We start from the raw sequence: 19,458 nt of genomic DNA on the forward strand, positions 1-19,458 counted from the left end.
AAAAAACGCTACCGTTTCTGGGAAAAACGCGGGAGTGTCTGGAGAAACGGGGGAGTGTCTGGGCGAACGCTGGGTGTGTTTGTGACGTCAAACCAGGAACGACAAGCACTAAACTGATCGCATGGAAGAGTAAGTCTCGAGCTACTCAGAAACTGCACAGATAAATCTTTTCGCAATATTGCGAATCTTTCGTTTGCAATTTTGCTAAGCTAAGATTCACTCCCAGTAGGCGGCGGCTTAGCGTGTGCAATGCTGCTAAAAGCAGCTTGTGAGCGAACAACTCGGAATGAGGGCCAATGTCAGTAAAATACATTTAGTAGACTGCTGTGAGGTAAAAAATGGCAGGAGAACTTTTTACTCATGCTGTAAGTAATATAAGAATACTGTGAATAGCAACACTGACGTGATTTTTTTTCCAATTAATGCTGGTAAGTAAAAAACAGTGTCACATCTTTGGTGATATATGAGGCAAATACATCTAGAAAATGTTTTTGATAATGGGAGGTAACAAAATAGTGGGAATATTTTTTATGCTTGGAGGTAAAAATGGATGGCAACATTTTTTAGAAATCTCTGACGTACAAAACGTTGTGAAAATGTTTTTTTAGTATTGCTGTAACGTAAGAGTGGCGATGAACCTTAGACTGTAAGCTCTCAGAAACAGGGGCCTCTTCCTTCATGTGCTTTTTCCTTCCCTCTCTTACAACATCCTCTTCTTCACACTGCCAACAATAGCACCAAACCTCTGGGTTTGACCGTTCCGCTGCTTATTTGGGTATTATGACCGCTGCTGAAGCAAAGTTTATAAACCTCTCCATGTTCTGCAATGTGTTGTAATGTAAATCACTTTTGTTCTTGTTTTGTTCATACTGTTGTAATCTGTGGTTAAAAAGTAAACACACATGCTCTATGTTAAACATATATGTATATGTAAAGTAAATGTAGCAATATATATGTACACTGTGCTTTATTTGTAATTGCATTGGTGACAGTGGAATATAGTGCCAGTTAGGACATGTACTTAACAGACAACTGTAGAGAGAGGCGGAGTGATACAGAGGAAAGTGATTTGTCCTGTCAGAAAATATAAGAGCGGCAGGTGACTGAGACAGAGAAGTCTGAGGTACCCATGAGCAACTAGACCGCTCAGAGGACAAATCCTACTGAAGAACCCATTCTATTGGACTGGAAATACATCTTTAATGCAGTCAGCATTTAATGTATATGCATATATCTAGGGACTATACTCATAATACTGACTGCTATGTGCACTGGGAGAACAAAATTATTGTAACGTGTTATATGATTGTATATCTAGTTGTGCCAAGTGTTGAGCACCTAGGGCCATGGGATTCTAGATGTGGGTATGATTAAAAGCCCCATATCGGCAATGCTCTTGGTGCCCCGTGCTGGCAGTAAGGGGTTGGGGGAGAGACAACTGTGTGCATTGTTTGTAATTGAAGTAGTTTGCACCTGTTTACTATCACTATACAATGTTCTTTATACCGTGGCGGAAGAGGACGTGCTGACTACTGAATAAACTCTCCTCTTTGATGAGCAGCCTTGTGGCTATATATAAATAAAGGATAGTAGGATACTATTGTTATTTGTATTATTAGCAACTTTTTTTTTGTTTGTAATGTTCTGAGCTAAAAATGCATTTATTTCTTTTGGGGGGGGGGGCAATTTTATAAGTAGTGCTGGTGTAATGTTAATGTTGTGAAGTGAAAAATAAAGTAAAATGTTTCTGATAATGCTGGGAAGTAAAAATGACATGGAACTGTAATAGGAGGATAGAAACATAGAATGTGACGGCAGATAAGAACCACTTGGCCCATCTAGTCTGCCCCTTTTTTTATCCTTTAGCCAATCTCAACCCTTTTTGAACCTTAATTCTTTAAGGATAATAGTGGTGTAATAATTCTGTCCATTTTGTCCTTCAAATCATTGTATGTAATAGATGGCGATTTGGAGGCTGCGAACCCAGGCTGTCTGCGATGTGCATTGAGTTTTAAAACCGCACATCGACAACTGCTTTGCCAAGAGGCGGAACTACCATTGGTGCAGCAGGTGCATTGCTCCGGGGCCCCTGAGGACTTAAGGGCCTCATACACTACAACTATATGTCTGAGGCTGAAGTCGGATGCAATTTCCCTTGAACTCCCCTGGGACCTTCCCGGGAGTGATTCCATACGATAAGGGAATTTTGTGCTGTTTTTGCATAAGATATATTGTATGCGATTGATGAAGCCGCTATAAATCGCATGTGATATATCGTACGGCATACAATTGTACCATGAGATATATCTGATGGGCTGGATAGAGGGCTAGGGGGACTGGGAGTGTCCTGAGAATGCCAGTTCTAACTTCCCTGTGATACATCGCATGCGATATATCACATGCACAAAAAAACGTCCTTTCTCTATCGTCCTAGTGGATGCTGGGGTTCCTGAAAGGACCATGGGGAATAGCGGCTCCGCAGGAGACAGGGCACAAAAAGTAAAGCTTTAGGATCAGGTGGTGTGCACTGGCTCCTCCCCCTATGACCCTCCTCCAAGCCTCAGTTAGATTTTTGTGCCCGGCCGAGAAGGGTGCAATCTAGGTGGCTCTCCTAAAGAGCTGCTTAGAAAAGTTTAGCTTAGGTTTTTTATTTTACAGTGAGTCCTGCTGGCAACAGGATCACTGCAACGAGGGACTTAGGGGAGAAGAAGTGAACTCACCTGCGTGCAGGATGGATTGGCTTCTTGGCTACTGGACATTAGCTCCAGAGGGACGATCACAGGTACAGCCTGGATGGTCACCGGAGCCTCGCCGCCGGCCCCCTTGCAGATGCTGAAACGAGAAGAGGTCCAGAATCGGCGGCAGAAGACTCCTCAGTCTTCTTAAGGTAGCGCACAGCACTGCAGCTGTGCGCCATTTTCCTCTCAGCACACTTCACACGGCAGTCACTGAGGGTGCAGGGCGCTGGGAGGGGGGCGCCCTGGGAGGCAAATGAAAACCTTTTTTGGCTAAAAATACCTCACATATAGCCTCCGGGGGCTATATGGAGATATTTAACCCCTGCCAGAATCCGTTAAGAGCGGGAGACGAGGCCGCCGAAAAAGGGGCGGGGCCTATCTCCTCAGCACACAGCGCCATTTTCCCTCACAGAAAGGCTGGAGGGAAGGCTCCCAGGCTCTCCCCTGCACTGCACTACAGAAACAGGGTTAAAACAGAGAGGGGGGGCACTAATTTGGCGTTAGAAATATATAAAAAAGATGCTATAAGGGAAAACACTTATATAAGGTTGTCCCTATATAATTATAGCGTTTTTGGTGTGTGCTGGCAAACTCTCCCTCTGTCTCTCCAAAGGGCTAGTGGGTCCTGTCCTCTATCAGAGCATTCCCTGTGTGTGTGCTGTGTGTCGGTACGTGTGTGTCGACATGTATGAGGACGATGTTGGTGAGGAGGCGGAGCAATTGCCTGTAATGGTGATGTCACTCTCTAGGGAGTCGACACCGGAATGGATGGCTTATTTAGGGAATTACGTGATAATGTCAACACGCGCCAAGGTCGGTTGACGACATGAGACGGCCGACAAACAATTAGTTCCGGTCCAGACGTCTCAAAAACACCGTCAAGGGTTTTAAAACGCCCGTTTACTTTAGTCGGTCGACACAGACACAGACAGGGACACTGAATCCAGTGTCGACGGTGAATAAACAAACGTATTCCTTATTAGGGCCACACGTTAAGGGCAATGAAGGAGGTGTTACATATTTCTGATACTACAAGTACCACAAAAAAGGGTATTATGTGGGATGTGAAAAAACTACCGTAGTTTTTCCTGAATCAGATAAATTAAATGAAGTGTGTGATGATGCGTGGGTTCCCCCCGATAGAAAATATGGGCGGTATACCCTTTCCCGCCAGAAGTTAGGGCGCGTTGGGAAACACCCCTTAGGGTGGATAAGGCGCTCACACGCTTATCAAGGCTGGAAAAATATCATAAAAAGTATATACACACATACTGGTGTTATACTGCGACCAGCGATCGCCTCAGCCTGGATGTGCAGAGCTGGGGTGGCTTGGTCGGATTCCCTGACTAAAAATATTGATACCCTTGACAGGGACAGTATTTTATTGACTATAGAGCATTTAAAGGATGTATTTCTATATATGCGAGATGCACAGAGGGATATTTGCACTCTGGCATCAAGAGTAAGTGCGATGTCCATATCTGCCAGAAGATGTTTATGGACACGACAGTGGTCAGGTGATGCAGATTCCAAACGGCACAAAGGTGTATTGCCGTATAAAGGAAGAGGAGTTATTTGGGGTCGGTCCATCGGACCTGGTGGCCACGGCAACTGCTGGAAAATCCACCGTTTTTACCCTAAGTCACATCTCTGCAGAAAAAGACACCGTCTTTTCAGCTTCAGTCCTTTCGTCCCTATAAGAGTCATATCTGCCCAGGGATAGAGGAAAGGGAAGAAGACTGCAGCAGGCAGCCCATTCCCAGGAACAGAAGCGTTCCACCGCTTCTGACAAGCTCTCAGCATGACGCTGAGACCGTACAGGACCCCTGGATCCTACAAGTAGTATCCCAGGGGTACAGTTTGGAATGTCGAGACGTTCCCCTGCGCAGGCTCCTGAAGGCTGCTTTACCAAGGTCTCCCTCCGACAAGGAGGCAGTATGGGAAAAAAAATAAAAAATAAATTCACGAGCTGTATTCCCAGCAGGTGATAATTAAATTACCCCTCCTACAACAAGAAAAGGGGTATTATTCCACACTATATTGTGGTACTGAAGCCAGAAGGCTAGGTGAGACCTATTCTAAATCTAAAAAAATTTGAACACTTACAAAGGTTCAAATCAAGATGGAGTCACTCAGAGCAGTGATAACGAACCGGGAAGAAGGGGACTATCTGGTGTCCCGAGACATCAGGGATGCTTACCTCCATGTCCCAAATTTGCCCTTATCACTAAGGGTACCTCAGGTTCGTGGTACAGAACTGTCACTATCAGTTTCAGACGCTGCCGTTTGGATTGTCTACGGCACCCCGGGTCTTTACCAAGGTAATGGCCGAAATGATGGTTCTTCTTCGAAGAAAAGGCGTCTTAATTATCCCTTACTTGGACGATCTCCTGATAAGGGCAAAGTCCAGGGAACAGTTGGAGGTCGGAGTAGCACTATCTCGGATACTGTTACAACAGCAGGGGTGGATTCTAAAGATTCCAAAATCGCAGCTGATCCCGACAACAAGTCTCCTGTGCTTAGGGATGATTCTGGACACAGTCCAGAAAAAGGTGTTTCTCCCGGAAGAGAAAGCCAGGGAGTTATCCGAGCTAGTCAGGAACCTCCTAAAATCAGTGCATCATTGCACAAGGGCCATGGTAAAAAAAAAAAAAAAAATGGTGACTTCCTTCGAAGCAATTCCAGTCGGCAGATTTCATGCAAGAACTTTTCAGTGGGATCTGCTGGACAAATGGTCCGGATCGCATCTTCAGATGCATCAGCGGATAACCCTATATCCAAGGACAAGGGTGTCCCTCCTGTGGTGGTTACAGAGTGCTCATCTTCTAGAGGGCCGCAGATTCGGCATTCAGTTTTGGATGGTGGTGACCACGGAGGCCAGCCCGAGAGGCTGGGGAGCAGTCACACAAGAAAAAAAATTTCCAGGGAGTGTGATCAAGTCTGGAGATTTTTCTCCACATAAATATAGCTAAGGGTAAATTTATAATGCTCTAAGCTTAGCAAGACCTCTGCTTCAAGGTCAGCCGGTATTGATCCAGTGGGATAAAACATCACGGCAGTCGCCCACGTAAATAGACAGGGCGGCACAAGAAGCAGGAGGGCAGTGGCACTGCAAGGACTTTTCGCTGGGCGGAAAATCATGTGATAGCACTGTCAGCAGTGTTTCATTCCGGGAATGGAAACTGGGAAGCAGACTTCCTCAGTAGGCACGACCTCCACCCGGCAGAGTGGGAACTTCATGGGGAAGTTTTCCACATAATTGTAAACCGTTGGGAATTACCAAAGGTGGACATGATGGCGTCCCGTCTGAACAAAAAACGGGACAGGTATTGCGCCAGGTTAAGAGACCCTCAGGCAATAGCTGTGGACGTTCTGGTAACACCGTGGGTGTACCAGTCGGTGTATGTGTTCCATCCTCTGCTTTTCATACCTAAGGTACTGAGAATTATAAGACGTAGAGGAGTAAGAACTATACTCATGGCTCCGGATTGGCCAAGAAGGACTTGGTACCCGGAACTTCAAGAGATGCTCACAGAGGACTTATGGCTTCTGCCGCTAAGAAGGGACTTGTTTCAGCAAGTACCATGTCTGTTCCAAGACTTACCGCAGCTGCGTTTGACGGCATGGCGGTGGAACGCCGGATCCTAAGGGAAAAGGCATTCAGGAAGAGGTCATTCCTACCCTGGTCAAAGCCAGAAAGGAGGTGACCGCACAACATTATCACCACATGTGGCGAAAATATGTTGCGTGGTGTGAGGCCAGGAAGGCCCCACGAAGAAATTTCAACTCGGTCGATTCCTGCATTTCTTGCAAACAGGAGTGTCTATGGGCCTCAAATTGGGGTCCATTAAGGTTCAAATTTCGGCCCTGTCGATTTTTCTTCCAGAAAGAATTGGCTTCAGTTCCTGAAGTCCAGAAGTTTGTCAAGGGAGTATTGCATATACAACCCCCTTTTGTGCCTCCAGTGGCACTGTGGGATCTCAACGTAGTTCTGGGATTCCTCAAATCACATTGGTTTAAAACCAGTCAAATCTGTGGATTTGAAGCATCTCACATGAAAAGTGAACATGCTCTTGGACCTGGCCTGGACCAGGCGAGTATCAAATTGGTGGTTTTTTTCTCAAAAAAGCCCATATCTGTTTGTCCATTCGGACAGGGCAGAGCTGCGGACTCGTCCTCAGTTCTCTCCCTAAGGTGGTGTCAGTGTTTCACCTGAACCAGCTTATTGTGGTGTCTTGCGCCTACTAGGGACTTGGAGGACTCCAAGTTGCTAGATGTGGTCAGGGCCCTGAAAATATAGGTTCCAGGACGGCTGGAGTCAGGAAAACTGACTTGCTGTTATCCTGTATGCACCCAACAAACTGGGTGCTCTTGCTTTTAAGCAGACTTTTGCTAGTTGGATGTGTAATACAATTCAGCTTGCACATTCTGTGGCAGGCCTGCCACAGCCAAAATATGTAAATGCCCATTCCACAAGGAAGGTGGGCTCATCTTGGGCGGCTGCCCGAGGGGTCTCGGCTTTACAACTTTGCCGAGCGGCTATTTAGTCAGGGGCAAACACGTTTGTAAAATCCTACAAATTTGATACCCTGGCTAAGGAGGACCTGGAGTTCTCTCATTCGGTGCTGCAGAGTCATCCGCACTCTCCCGCCCGTTTGGGAGCTTTGGTATAATCCCCATGGTCCTTTCAGGAACCCCAGCATCCACTAGGACGATAGAGAAAATAAGAATTTACTTACCGATAATTCTATTTCTCGGAGTCCGTAGTGGATGCTGGGCGCCCATCCCAAGTGCGGATTATCTGCATTACTTGTACATAGTTACAAAAATCGGGTTATTATTGTTGTGAGCCATCTTTTCAGAGGCTCCGCTGTTATCATACTGTTAACTGGGTTCAGATCACAGGTTGTACAGTGTGATTGGTGTGGCTGGTATGAGTCTTACCCGGGATTCATAAATCCTTCCTTATTGTGTACGCTCGTCCGGGCACAGTATCTAACTGAGGCTTGGAGGAGGGTCATAGGGGGAGGAGCCAGTGCACACCACCTGATCCTAAAGCGTTACTTTTTGTGCCCTGTCTCCTGCTGAGCCGCTATTCCCCATGGTCCTTTCAGGAACCCCAGCATCCACTACGGACTCCGAGAAATAGAATTATCGGTAAGTAAATTCTTATTTTTTTTTTCATCCGATTCCATCCAATTGCGATATATCATTAGTGCAGCACCAACGACCTAGGGGCTCCAATCCGATGCTCACGGGGCCGCGCATTGGATCAGATTGGATGTAAAACACATATAATTTGACACTTTTCATAAGATATATGAGCTCGAAAGGTCGAAATCGCATGAAATCATGCAAAATCCCCCCCCCCCCTCCCCCCCGCAGACCATTTTGAGCAATATCTGATGAATGGCCCAGCTCAGAGAGCAGAGTGGGCCCCACTGTCTGAGGGACTGGCCCCTTACCTTAGGGAGGTAGGGCTGACCTTGTGTGTGCCTGACTGAGTACTGCCACCTATCAGCGAAGATTATCACAGTCACAACCTGCCTCTAATTAACAGATAGTTGTACATTTTTTTTTCTGACTCACTGCTACCTGTGAATTAAAGGCAGCCACAACTTGTGTGGCACTGTCAGAGCCTGCCTGACCAAGTGTCAAACTGAGGAAAGCACAAAGGGCTTGTACCCTTGTCACCCGCTGTTCTCTCCGTCACCCTCTGCCTCCACCTGCATTACGCCATTACCCTGGCTCTGCCTCTATGTCAACCTCTGCCTCCCACTGCCTTTCGCTGTAAACCTCTGCCTATCCCTGTCACCTACCGCCGTGTGGCATATAGTGAACTTAGTTTGGGGTGGAGGAGGGGGGCCCAAAATATATTTTTGCACCTGGAACCCCCCCCCACTCACAAGTTCCGACACTGGCTTTGCCTATTCTGGAGTATTAGCAGAGTGTTTAAAAATATATATGTTTTTAAAACACTCTGCTAATACTCCAGAATAGGCAAAGCCAGTGGCATTTGCATTAAGTCGCAGATGCGCAGCTGCCAGAAGACGCTGCCTCAGCCGCACCTAATGTAACTTTGTATAGCGAGAAATCTTTTCACTCCAATGGATATATAAATGGATTAATGGAGGAATAAAATTAGCCAGTGTAATTTAATGTGGATTTTTGGGGGGCAGACCCAAACCAGAAATCCCCCAATAAATTGCTTATTTTGGGGTGCCGTGAACCCGTTAACAGATAATTGACCCCCGAAAACAGTTCATTTACCGGGTGAGAAAAAGGTTCTCTAATTGAACAGCCCCGGCATTAAAGTCCAAAACTCAAAACCCTTTTTCACACCTGTTAAATTTATGGGTATAATTGAAATCCCCCCTAAGTTATTTTTAGCATAAAAAACTGTAACAAGTTATTAAAGTATCTTTCATCTATACACAATAGATCACGTAGAACACCTGACCCATCGTGACGTCATCTATTCACCATTTCTAATTTTCGCAGCTCAGGGAGAGCGACTGTAAAATGTCAGCATGGAAGTTAATCTACATTGAAAACAAACAATTATGTTCCGTCTCCATTTATCTTAGGGGATCAATGCCTGTATTAATCACTTATAGGTCAGCCATATCTGAGGGTCCCAGTGCAATACACAACATTTAAGTAAAACATTAAAAAAACAAAACAAAAAAACAAGTATTGTAATTGTATGAATTATTCAATTTGCCAATAATATTTTGAGATTTATTTTGAAGTTTCTTGTTATCCCGACACCAATGGAGCTTACAATCTAATGGATAATGGCAGGAGGCGAATATTAACTGCTGAAGGACAGACATGCAGATCTAGGTCTGGTGGCTGTGCTCATTAAGTGTAGTTCTATGTCTCTTGGCTAATTAGGTTGAAGGTTAATATCCTACGTCAGAGCAGGTTCCCTGTGTCTGATCGCCTGCTGTGTATAAAGGACATTGTGTCAGCGTTATATGTACATTACCTGCTGAGGTGCAGAACAGGGCGGGGTCACACCTCACAATGGGGGTCATTCCGACCTGATTGTACGCCAGCTATTTTTTGCAGCGCTGCGATCAGGTCAAAACGCTGCAAAACTGCGCATGTGTATGCACCGCAATGCGCAGACGCGTCGTATGGGTACAAGGGGATCGTTGCTGGGCGATGGATTTAACAAAGAATCCATTCGCACAGCCGATTGCAAGGAGATTGACAGGAAGAGGGCGTTTGTGGGTGTCAACTGACCGTTTTCAGGGAGTGGTAGGAAAAATGCAGGCGTGTCCAAGCGTTTGCAGGGCGGGTGTCTGACGTCACATCCGGGCCCGAACAGGCTGCAGTGATCGCAGCGGCTGAGTAAGTTCTGGGCAACTCAGAAACTGCACAGAACTTTTTTGTACCGCTCGGCTGCACATGCGACCGCATACTTGCCAAGTGAAAATACACTCCCCTATAGGCGGCGACTATCTGATCGCTGTGCTGCAAAAAATAGCAAGCGATCAACTCGGAATGACCCCCAATAAGCATCTGTCATCTCCTGTAAATAAATCCAAAAATAAAATAGCATTTAAAGTAAAAGCTGAATTATTTATTTATTTATTTACAGATACTTATACAGCGCCAGCATATACCGATGCGCTTTACAATTGGGAATAAAACAGTAATGAGAAGAGACAGAAAGGTAAATACACGAACACTTTTAAATAATAAAAAGACCTCCCTGATGATTTCTTATTGACTATTAGTGTTTCTGTCACCATAGACAGCGCTGTAGGGTCCCACCATGGTGGATGGTAGGTTGCAGGGTCCCCGACCCACCTGCCACATAACGTCCCAAGTCTGTATATTTCTCCTTGTGCCAATAATAACTATTTCGCTGCAGTTCATGATCACACTGCAGAGGGCGCTTGTGAGGCAGAAGGAGCCCATCCCTAAAAAATATATATATATATTTCTCTATCGTCCTAGTGGATGCTGGGGTTCCTGAAAGGACCATGGGGAATAGCGGCTCCGCAGGAGACAGGGCACAAAAAGTAAAGCTTTACGATCAGGTGGTGTGTACTGGCTCCTCCCCTATGACCCTCCTCCAAGCCTCAGTTAGATTTTTGTGCCCGGCCGAGAAGGGTGCAATCTAGGTGGCTCTCCTAAAGAGCTGCTTAGAAAAGTTTAGCTTAGGTTTTTTATTTTACAGTGAGTCCTGCTGGCAACAGGATCACTGCAACGAGGGACTTAGGGGAGAAGAAGTGAACTCACCTGCGTGCAGGATGGATTGGCTTCTTGGCTACTGGACATCAGCTCCAGAGGGACGATCACAGGTACAGCCTGGATGGTCACCGGAGCCTTGCCGCCGGCCCCCTTGCAGATGCTGAAGTAAGAAGAGGTCCAGAATCGGCGGCAGAAGACTCCTCAGTCTTCTAAAGGTAGCGCACAGCACTGCAGCTGTGCGCCATTTTCCTCTCAGCACACTTCACACGGCAGTCACTGAGGGTGCAGGGCGCTGGGAGGGGGGCGCCCTGGGAGGCAAATGAAAACCTATTTTGGCTAAAAATACCTCACATATAGCCTCCGGAGGCTATATGGAGATATTTAACCCCTGCCAGAATCCGTTAAGAGCGGGAGACGAGGCCGCCGAAAAAGGGGCAGGGCCTATCTCCTCAGCACACAGCGCCATTTTCCCTCACAGAAAGGCTGGAGGGAAGGCTCCCAGGCTCTCCCCTGCACTGCACTACAGAAACAGGGTTAAAACAGAGAGGGGGGTCACTAATTTGGCGTTAGAAATATATAAAAAAGATGCTATAAGGGAAAACACTTATATAAGGTTGTCCCTATATAATTATAGCGTTTTTGGTGTGTGCTGGCAAACTCTCCCTCTGTCTCTCCAAAGGGCTAGTGGGTCCTGTCCTCTATCAGAGCATTCCCTGTGTGTGTGCTGTGTGTCGGTACGTGTGTGTCGACATGTATGAGGACGATGTTGGTGAGGAGGCGGAGCAATTGCCTGTAATGGTGATGTCACTCTCTAGGGAGTCGACACCGGAATGGATGGCTTATTTAGGGAATTACGTGATAATGTCAACACGCTGCAAGGTCGGTTGACGACATGAGACGGCCGACAAACAATTAGTACCCGTCCAGACGTCTCAAAAACACCGTCAGGGGTTTTAAAACGCCCGTTTACTTTAGTCGGTCGACACAGACACAGACAGGGACACTGAATCCAGTGTCGACGGTGAATAAACAAACGTATTCCTTATTAGGGCCACACGTTAAAGGCAATGAAGGAGGTGTTACATATTTCTGATACTACAAGTACCACAAAAGAGGGTATTATGTGGGATGTGAAAAAACTACCGTAGTTTTTCCTGAATCAAATAAATTAAATAAAGTGTGTGATGATGCGTGGGTTCCCCCCGATAGAAAATTATGGGCGGTATACCCTTTCCCGCCAGAAGTTAGGGCGCGTTGGGAAACACCCCTTAGGGTGGATAAGGCGCTCACACGCTTATCAAAACAAGTGGCGGTACCGTCTATAGATAGGGCCGTCCTCAAGGACCAGCTGACAGGAGGCTGGAAAATATCATAAAAAGTATATACACACATACTGGTGTTATACTGCGACCAGCGATCGCCTCAGCCTGGATGTGCAGAGCTGGGGTGGCTTGGTCGGATTCCCTGACTAAAAATATTGATACCCTTGACAGGGACAGTATTTTATTGACTATAGAGCATTTAAAGGATGCATTTCTATATATGCGAGATGCACAGAGGGATATTTGCACTCTGGCATCAAGAGTAAATGCGATGTCCATATCTGCCAGAAGATGTTATGGACACGACAGTGGTCAGGTGATGCAGATTCCAAACGGCACAAAGGTGTATTGCCGTATAAAGGAAGAGGAGTTATTTGGGGTCGGTCCATCGGACCTGGTGGCCACGGCAACTGCTGGAAAATCCACCGTTTTTACCCTAAGTCACATCTCTGCAGAAAAAGACACCGTCTTTTCAGCCTCAGTCCTTTCGTCCCTATAAGATCATATCTGCCCAGGGATAGAGGAAAGGGAAGAAGACTGCAGCAGGCAGCCCATTCCCAGGAACAGAAGCGTTCCACCGCTTCTGACAAGTTCTCAGCATGGCGCTGAGACTGTACAGGACCCCTGGATCCTACAAGTAGTATCCCAGGGGCACAGATTGGAATGTCGAGACGTTTCCCCTTCGCAGGCTCCTGAAGTCTGCTTTACCAAGGTCTCCCTCCGACAAGGAGGCAGTATGGGAAAAAATTCACAAGCTGTATTCCCAGCAGGTGATAATTAAATTACCCCTCCTACTACAAGAAAAGGGGTATTATTCCACACTATATTGTGGTACTGAAGCCAGAAGGCTAGGTGAGACTTATTCTAAAAAAAAAATAAAAAAATTTTTGAACACTTACAAAGGTTCAAATCAAGATGGAGTCACTCAGAGCAGTGATAACGAACCAGGAAGAAGGGGACTATATAGTGTCCCGGGACATCAGGGATGCTTACCTCTATGTCCCAAATTTGCCCTTCTCACTAAGGGTACCTCAGGTTCGTGGTGCAGAACTGTCACTATCAGTTTCAGACGCTGCCGTTTGGATTGTCCACGGCACCCCGGGTCTTTACCAAGGTAATGGCCGAAATGATGATTCTTCTTCGAAGAAAAGGCGTCTTAATTATCCCTTACTTGGACGATCTCCTGATAAGGGCATAGTCCAGGGAACAGTTGGAGGTCGGAGTAGCACTATCTCGGATACTGCTACAACAGCACGGGTGGATTCTAAATATTCCAAAATCGCAGCTGATCCCGACGACACGTCTGCTGTGCCTAGGGATGATTCTGGACACAGTCCAGAAAAAGGTGTTTCTCCCGGAAGAGAAAGCCAGGGAGTTATCCGAGCTAGTCAGGAACCTCCTAAAAACAGTGCATCATTGCACAAGGGTCCTGGTAAAAATGGTGGCTTCCTACGAAGCAATTCCATTCGGCAGATTTCACGCAAGAACTTTTCAGTGGGATCTGCTGGACAAATGGTCCGGATCGCATCTTCAGATGCATCAGCGGATAACCCTATATCCAAGGACAAGGGTGTCTCTCCTGTGGTGGTTATAGAGTGCTCATCTTCTAGAGGGCCGCAGATTCGGCATTCAGGATTGGATGCTGGTGACCACGGAGCCCAGCCCGAGAGGCTGGGGAGCAGTCACACAAGGAAAAAATTTCCAGGGAGTGTGATCAAGTCTGGAGACTTTTCTCCACATAAATATACTGGAGCTAAGGGTAAATTTATAATGCTCTAAGCTTAGCAAGACCTCTGCTTCAAGGTCAGCCGGTATTGATCCAGTGGGAAAAACATCACGGCAGTCGCCCACGTAAACAGACAGGGCGACACTAGAAGCAGGAGGGCAATGGCAAAAACTGCAAGGACTTTTCGCTGGGCGGAAAATCATGTGATAGCACTGTCAGCAGTGTTTCATCCCGGGAATGGAAACTGGGAAGCAGACTTCCTCAGCAGGCACGACGTCCACCCGGGAGAGTGGAAACTTCATCGGGAAGTTTTTTCCACATGATTGTAAACCGTTGGGAAATACCAAAGGTGGACATGATGGCGTCCCGTCTGAACAAAAAACGGGACAGGTATTGCGCCAGGTCAAGAGACCCTCAGGCAATAGCTGTGGACGTTCTGGTAACACCGTGGGTGTACCAGTCGGTGTATGTGTTCCCTCCTCTGCTTCTCATACCTAAGGTGCTGAGAATTATAAGACGTAGAGGAGTAAGAACTATACTCATGGCTCCGGATTGGCCAAGAAGGACTTGGTACCCGGAACTTCAAGAGATGCTTACAGAGGTCTTATGGCCTCTGCCGCTAAGAAGGGACTTGCTTCAGCAAGTACCATGTCTGTTCCAAGACTTACCGCAGCTGCGTTTGTCGGCATGGCGGTGGAACGCCGGATCCTAAGGGAAAAAGGCATTCCGGAAGAGGTCATTCCTACCCTGGTCAAAGCCAGAAAGGAGGTGACCGCACAACATTATCACCACATGTGGCGAAAATATGTTGCGTGGTGTGAGGCCAGGAAGGCCCCACAAAGAAATTTCAACTCGGTCGTTTCCTGCATTTCCTGCAAACAGGAGTGTCTATGGGCCTCAAATTGGGGTCCATTAAGGTTCAAATTTCGGCCCTGTCGATTTTCTTCCAGAAAGAATTGGCTTCAGTTCCTGAAGTCCAGAAGTTTGTCAAGGGAGTATTGCATATACAACCCCCTTTTGTGCCTCCAGTGGCACTGTGGGATCTCAACGTAGTTCTGGGATTCCTCAAATCACATTGGTTTAAAACCAGTCAAATCTGTGGATTTGAAGCATCTCACATGAAAAGTGACCATGCTCTTGGCCCTGGCCTGGACCAGGCGAGTGTCAAATTGGTGGTTTTTTCTCAAAAAAGCCCATATCTGTTTGTCCATTCGGACAGGGCAGAGCTGCGGACTCGTCCCCAGTTCTCTCCCTAAGGTGGTGTCAGTGTTTCACCTGAACCAGCTTATTGTGGTGCCTTGCACCTACTAGGGACTTGGAGGACTCCAAGTTGCTAGATGTTGTCAGGGCCCTGAAAATATGTTCCAGGACGGCTGGAGTCAGGAAAACTGACTTGCTGTTATCCTGTATGCACCCAACAAACTGGGTGCTCTTGCTTCTAAGCAGACTATTGCTAGTTGGATGTGTAATACAATTCAGCTTGCACATTCTGGCCAAAATATGTAAATGCCCATTCCACAAGGAAGGTGGGCTCATCTTGGGCGGCTGCCCGAGGGGTCTCGGCTTTACAACTTTGCCGAGCGGTTATTTAGTCAGGGGCAAACACGTTTGTAAAATCCTACAAATTTGATACCCTGGCTAAGGAGGACCTGGAGTTCTCTCATTCGGTGCTGCAGAGTCATCCGCACTCTCCCGCCCGTTTGGGAGCTTTGGTATTATCCCCATGGTCCTTTCAGGAACCCCAGCATCCACTAGGACGATAGAGAAAATAAGAATTTACTTACCGATAATTCTATTTCTCGGAGTCCGTAGTGGATGCTGGGCGCCCATCCCAAGTGCGGATTGTCTGCAATACTTGTACATAGTTACAAAAATCGGGTTATTATTGTTGTGAGCCATCTTTTCAGAGGCTCCGCTGTTATCATACTGTTAACTGGGTTCAGATCACAGGTTGTACAGTGTGATTGGTGTGGCTGGTATGAGTCTTACCCGGGATTCAAAATCCTTCCTTATTGTGTACGCTCGTCCGGGCACAGTACCTAACTGAGGCTTGGAGGAGGGTCATAGGGGAGGAGCCAGTACACACCACCTGATCGTAAAGCTTTACTTTTTGTGCCCTGTCTCCTGCGGAGCCGCTATTCCCCATGGTCCTTTCAGGAACCCCAGCATCCACTACGGACTCCGAGAAATAGAATTATCGGTAAGTAAATTCTTATTATATATATATATATATATATGTACCTGACATGTAGCTGCAGCAGCTGTAGCAGCATACAGTTACCTGAGCAGGTGTGGGTGGGCACCACGCATGTCTGTGGTATCTCCCCTCTCTGGGACATTGGTGGGGGGGGACAAAAATAGATAATGGTGGCAAAAAAAACGGTCCTGCCTCCTGTCTTTATTATGGTATGTAACTTCATAAAGCATGTTGAACTGGCTGCATCCAGACATTGGCGCTGGAAGAGGTCACTTTGCTGCATTAAAGACTCTCGTCAGTTTAACATGGATTCAGCTCAGCTGTGCTGTCCTGTGCATTGGATATATGACTCGTCGTGCAGGACAGGACACCTGGGGACATTTTAACATGAACGGATTGCGTGACGGACGCATATGTGAGTGTCTGTTTATCTATCTATCTATCTATCTATCTATCTATCTATCTATCTATCTATCTATCTATCTATCTATCTATCTATCTATAGTGTGTGTGTATCCGGCTAATTCTGAACCACAGGGAATGCTTTTTATGTTGCTTGAGGGATATCTGGAATGTCAGCAATGCGGACAGACCATTCCACGCTTCACCGGCTCTTGTGAGGCAGCTCGGCCCACACTGCTTAGTGGTGACGCTGCTCCCTGTTCTGGTGCAGATGTTGACCTGGGGCCCTTTGTGCTGGAGGTGTGTAAACAACTGGGGTGGGACAATGCTTATATGTCACATCACACCCTTCCACCAGTCTGATTATTTACCTCTCTACACAGTGATGCCTATCCAGGCGTGCAGGTTTATTGGTAGACCAGCAGCGGAGATAGGTATAGTGGCACTGGGAACAGCTGACGCTTGTAACACAGCGGTAACAGGTACTCACTGCGAGGAGCTAGGTGCTGTACATCTGTACAGGGCTTGACACAGTACTGGCACATGGGCACAGGGCTACGCATGTGCAGTAGTGCTCCTGGTGGCCATCTTGGCAACCATGGCTGTCCAGCTGGCGGGTGCAATACAATAGAGGGAGACAGTGCTGGCGCGCAGTCCTCTGCAACACCTGGAACATGGCAATGATTATACAATGTCACTCCTAGCGCAGAGTACAATGAAGTTAGGCCGCTAGGTAAAGAAATACATACTTCTTTCTTCCTTTTAATACATTTGCCACCCACCAGGACAATACAGACAGGGCAATTTCTAATATACTGCCCGTGGGCCTCAACTCCTCCTCTAATGTCAGGATGCAGACTGTGCACTATATAGGGGTATACTCAATAAGAGTCGGATCCATTCCAACATGCATTTGTCGGAATGGATCCGACAAGCCCTATTCAATGAGTGGCCAAATCCGACTGTCGGATTTGGCTGTTCCCTGTGCCCCATCCGAGCTGCAGCTGTCAGCAGCTCACCATGTGTGAGATCACAGGGAGCTGCTTGAGGTAGCCGCAACAGGAGCCGCTGGAGTGAGCCACAGCGGGAGCCGTGGATGTAGCCGCAACTGGAGCCGCAGCGGGATCCGCAGCGGGAGCCGTGGATGGAGCCGCAACTGAAGCCGCTGGAGTGAGCCGCAACGGGAGCCGCAGCTGGAGCCGCTGGAGTGAGCCGCATCGGGAGCCGTGGATGGAGCCGCAGCTGGAGCCGTGAAGGGAGCCGCAGCGGGAGCCGTGGATGGAGCAGCAGCGGGAGCAGCTGGAGGGAGCTGCAGCTGGAGCAGTGAAGAGAGCTGCAGCGGGAGCCGAGCAGGGAGCAGCTGGAGGGAGACGTGTAGCCCAGTGCCAGTCAGGGAGCGCTGCCGGGAGAGAGGAGCCTGGTTGGGGGGGCGCCAGTCATAGGTACCTGCCCGCCGGTAACCACTCTCTCTCCCTCTTTCGCCCCGCTCCACCATCTTATCTCCTCAATCCGATTATTTTAAGTTGGATTAAGATTGTCGGAAACGGGGCCAAAACCTGTCAGATTTGGCCGCGTTTCCGACAAAAGCACGTGGGTCCACGGCTATTCCGCCGATCCACGTGTTTTCTGACAAGTCGGGAATTCCCGACTTGTCGGAAAAAAACAGCCCTTATTGAATAGGTCGGAATCCCTTCCGACCTAAATCAGTCGGAAGCTGCCGTCTTTCCGTTAAGTCGGCAGCTTCCGACTCTTATTGAATACACCCAATAGTGTTACTCTATTAGAATGTCAGTTACCCGGTACAGCAGGAACAAGGATGAACATGGTTGCTTGGCTTGTTTCTATAGAAACTACACCAAGATCCGCCCTCCTGCCCATCAAATTTAGCGGTTGTATTAGCATGTATGGGCCCAGGCACTATAGTATCCATGTTGTCTGCAGGTTATGTCCTCTTTATTGGTTGGCCAAGGTTCTTAGGCATGGGCCCCTACCGCTGCATCCCTCCCCTGGTTGGCCCCTCACGCCTCAGTCTGACACTGGTGGTGTAATCAATTTGGCAAAATGATGGTAAAATGTTGATGACAATGCTGGGAAGTGAAAATGTCAGGGACTTTATTTTTATTATTTTCATAATGCTGTGAGCTAAAAATAGTGGGAAGTGTGATGAGAGGCGTTTTTTTAAAACCACAATTGTCTTTCTTTTTCTTTTCTTTAAAGTGTGTCTCCTCCCAGCCAGCAGTTCCATAGCAACTCCCCCCCCCCCAAATAGCCCCTCCCCCAACCCCTTCCCGGCCTTGGGCTAACTAACAATAGCCGTTTCTTAAAAGATAAATTAATAAAAGTCAATGAACATGTTACAACATAGAAATAAAACTGATTATTTTAATATACATTTAAATGGGAAAATGTTTTCTTTCATTAAACAAGACATTTTTCCCTCTGCCGCACCCAGGCTACTGAGATGGTATTAGCAATAAGATGATTGCAGGGGTACCCATGCACCACCGTGGAGATATTGCCATGGGCAGCTAGTGACAGCAGTCACTGGCCATAGTGATTAGTGATTAAGGGGGACATTTACTAAGCAGTGACAAGAGCGGAGAAGTGAACCAGTGGAGAAGTTGCCCATGGCAACCAATCAGCACTGAAGTAACATCTATAATTTGCATACTATACAATTATACAGAGCTGCTGGTTGGTTGATGGGGCCACTTCTCCACTGGCTCACTTCTCCGCTCTTATCACTGCTTAGTAAATGTCCCCCTTAGAGCTTTTCTCCATGATATATAGGCCCCTAAATCTCTTCCACTTTATCTAATGCTGGCTGAGAGTTTGTTTGCTGCTACACAGCAATTATTACACATT

The 19,458-nt window shown here is 47.2% G+C and overlaps 1 long non-coding RNA gene across 1 annotated transcript in view; it reads left to right on the top strand.

Moving 5' to 3' along the window:
* The first annotated feature begins 1,086 nt into the window (after nucleotides 1–1,086).
* LOC134980931 (uncharacterized) overlaps nucleotides 1,087–19,458 on the top strand; it is a 32,256-nt gene continuing 13,884 nt past the window's right edge. The window contains exons 1-2 of the long non-coding RNA XR_010190489.1: nucleotides 1,087–1,220; nucleotides 10,348–10,422. This is a non-coding gene — a long non-coding RNA (uncharacterized LOC134980931). The remainder of the gene's footprint in view (nucleotides 1,221–10,347; nucleotides 10,423–19,458) is intronic.

Source organism: Pseudophryne corroboree, chromosome 12 (genome assembly GCF_028390025.1).
Source record: "Pseudophryne corroboree isolate aPseCor3 chromosome 12, aPseCor3.hap2, whole genome shotgun sequence".
Lineage (NCBI taxonomy): Eukaryota > Metazoa > Chordata > Amphibia > Anura > Myobatrachidae > Pseudophryne > Pseudophryne corroboree.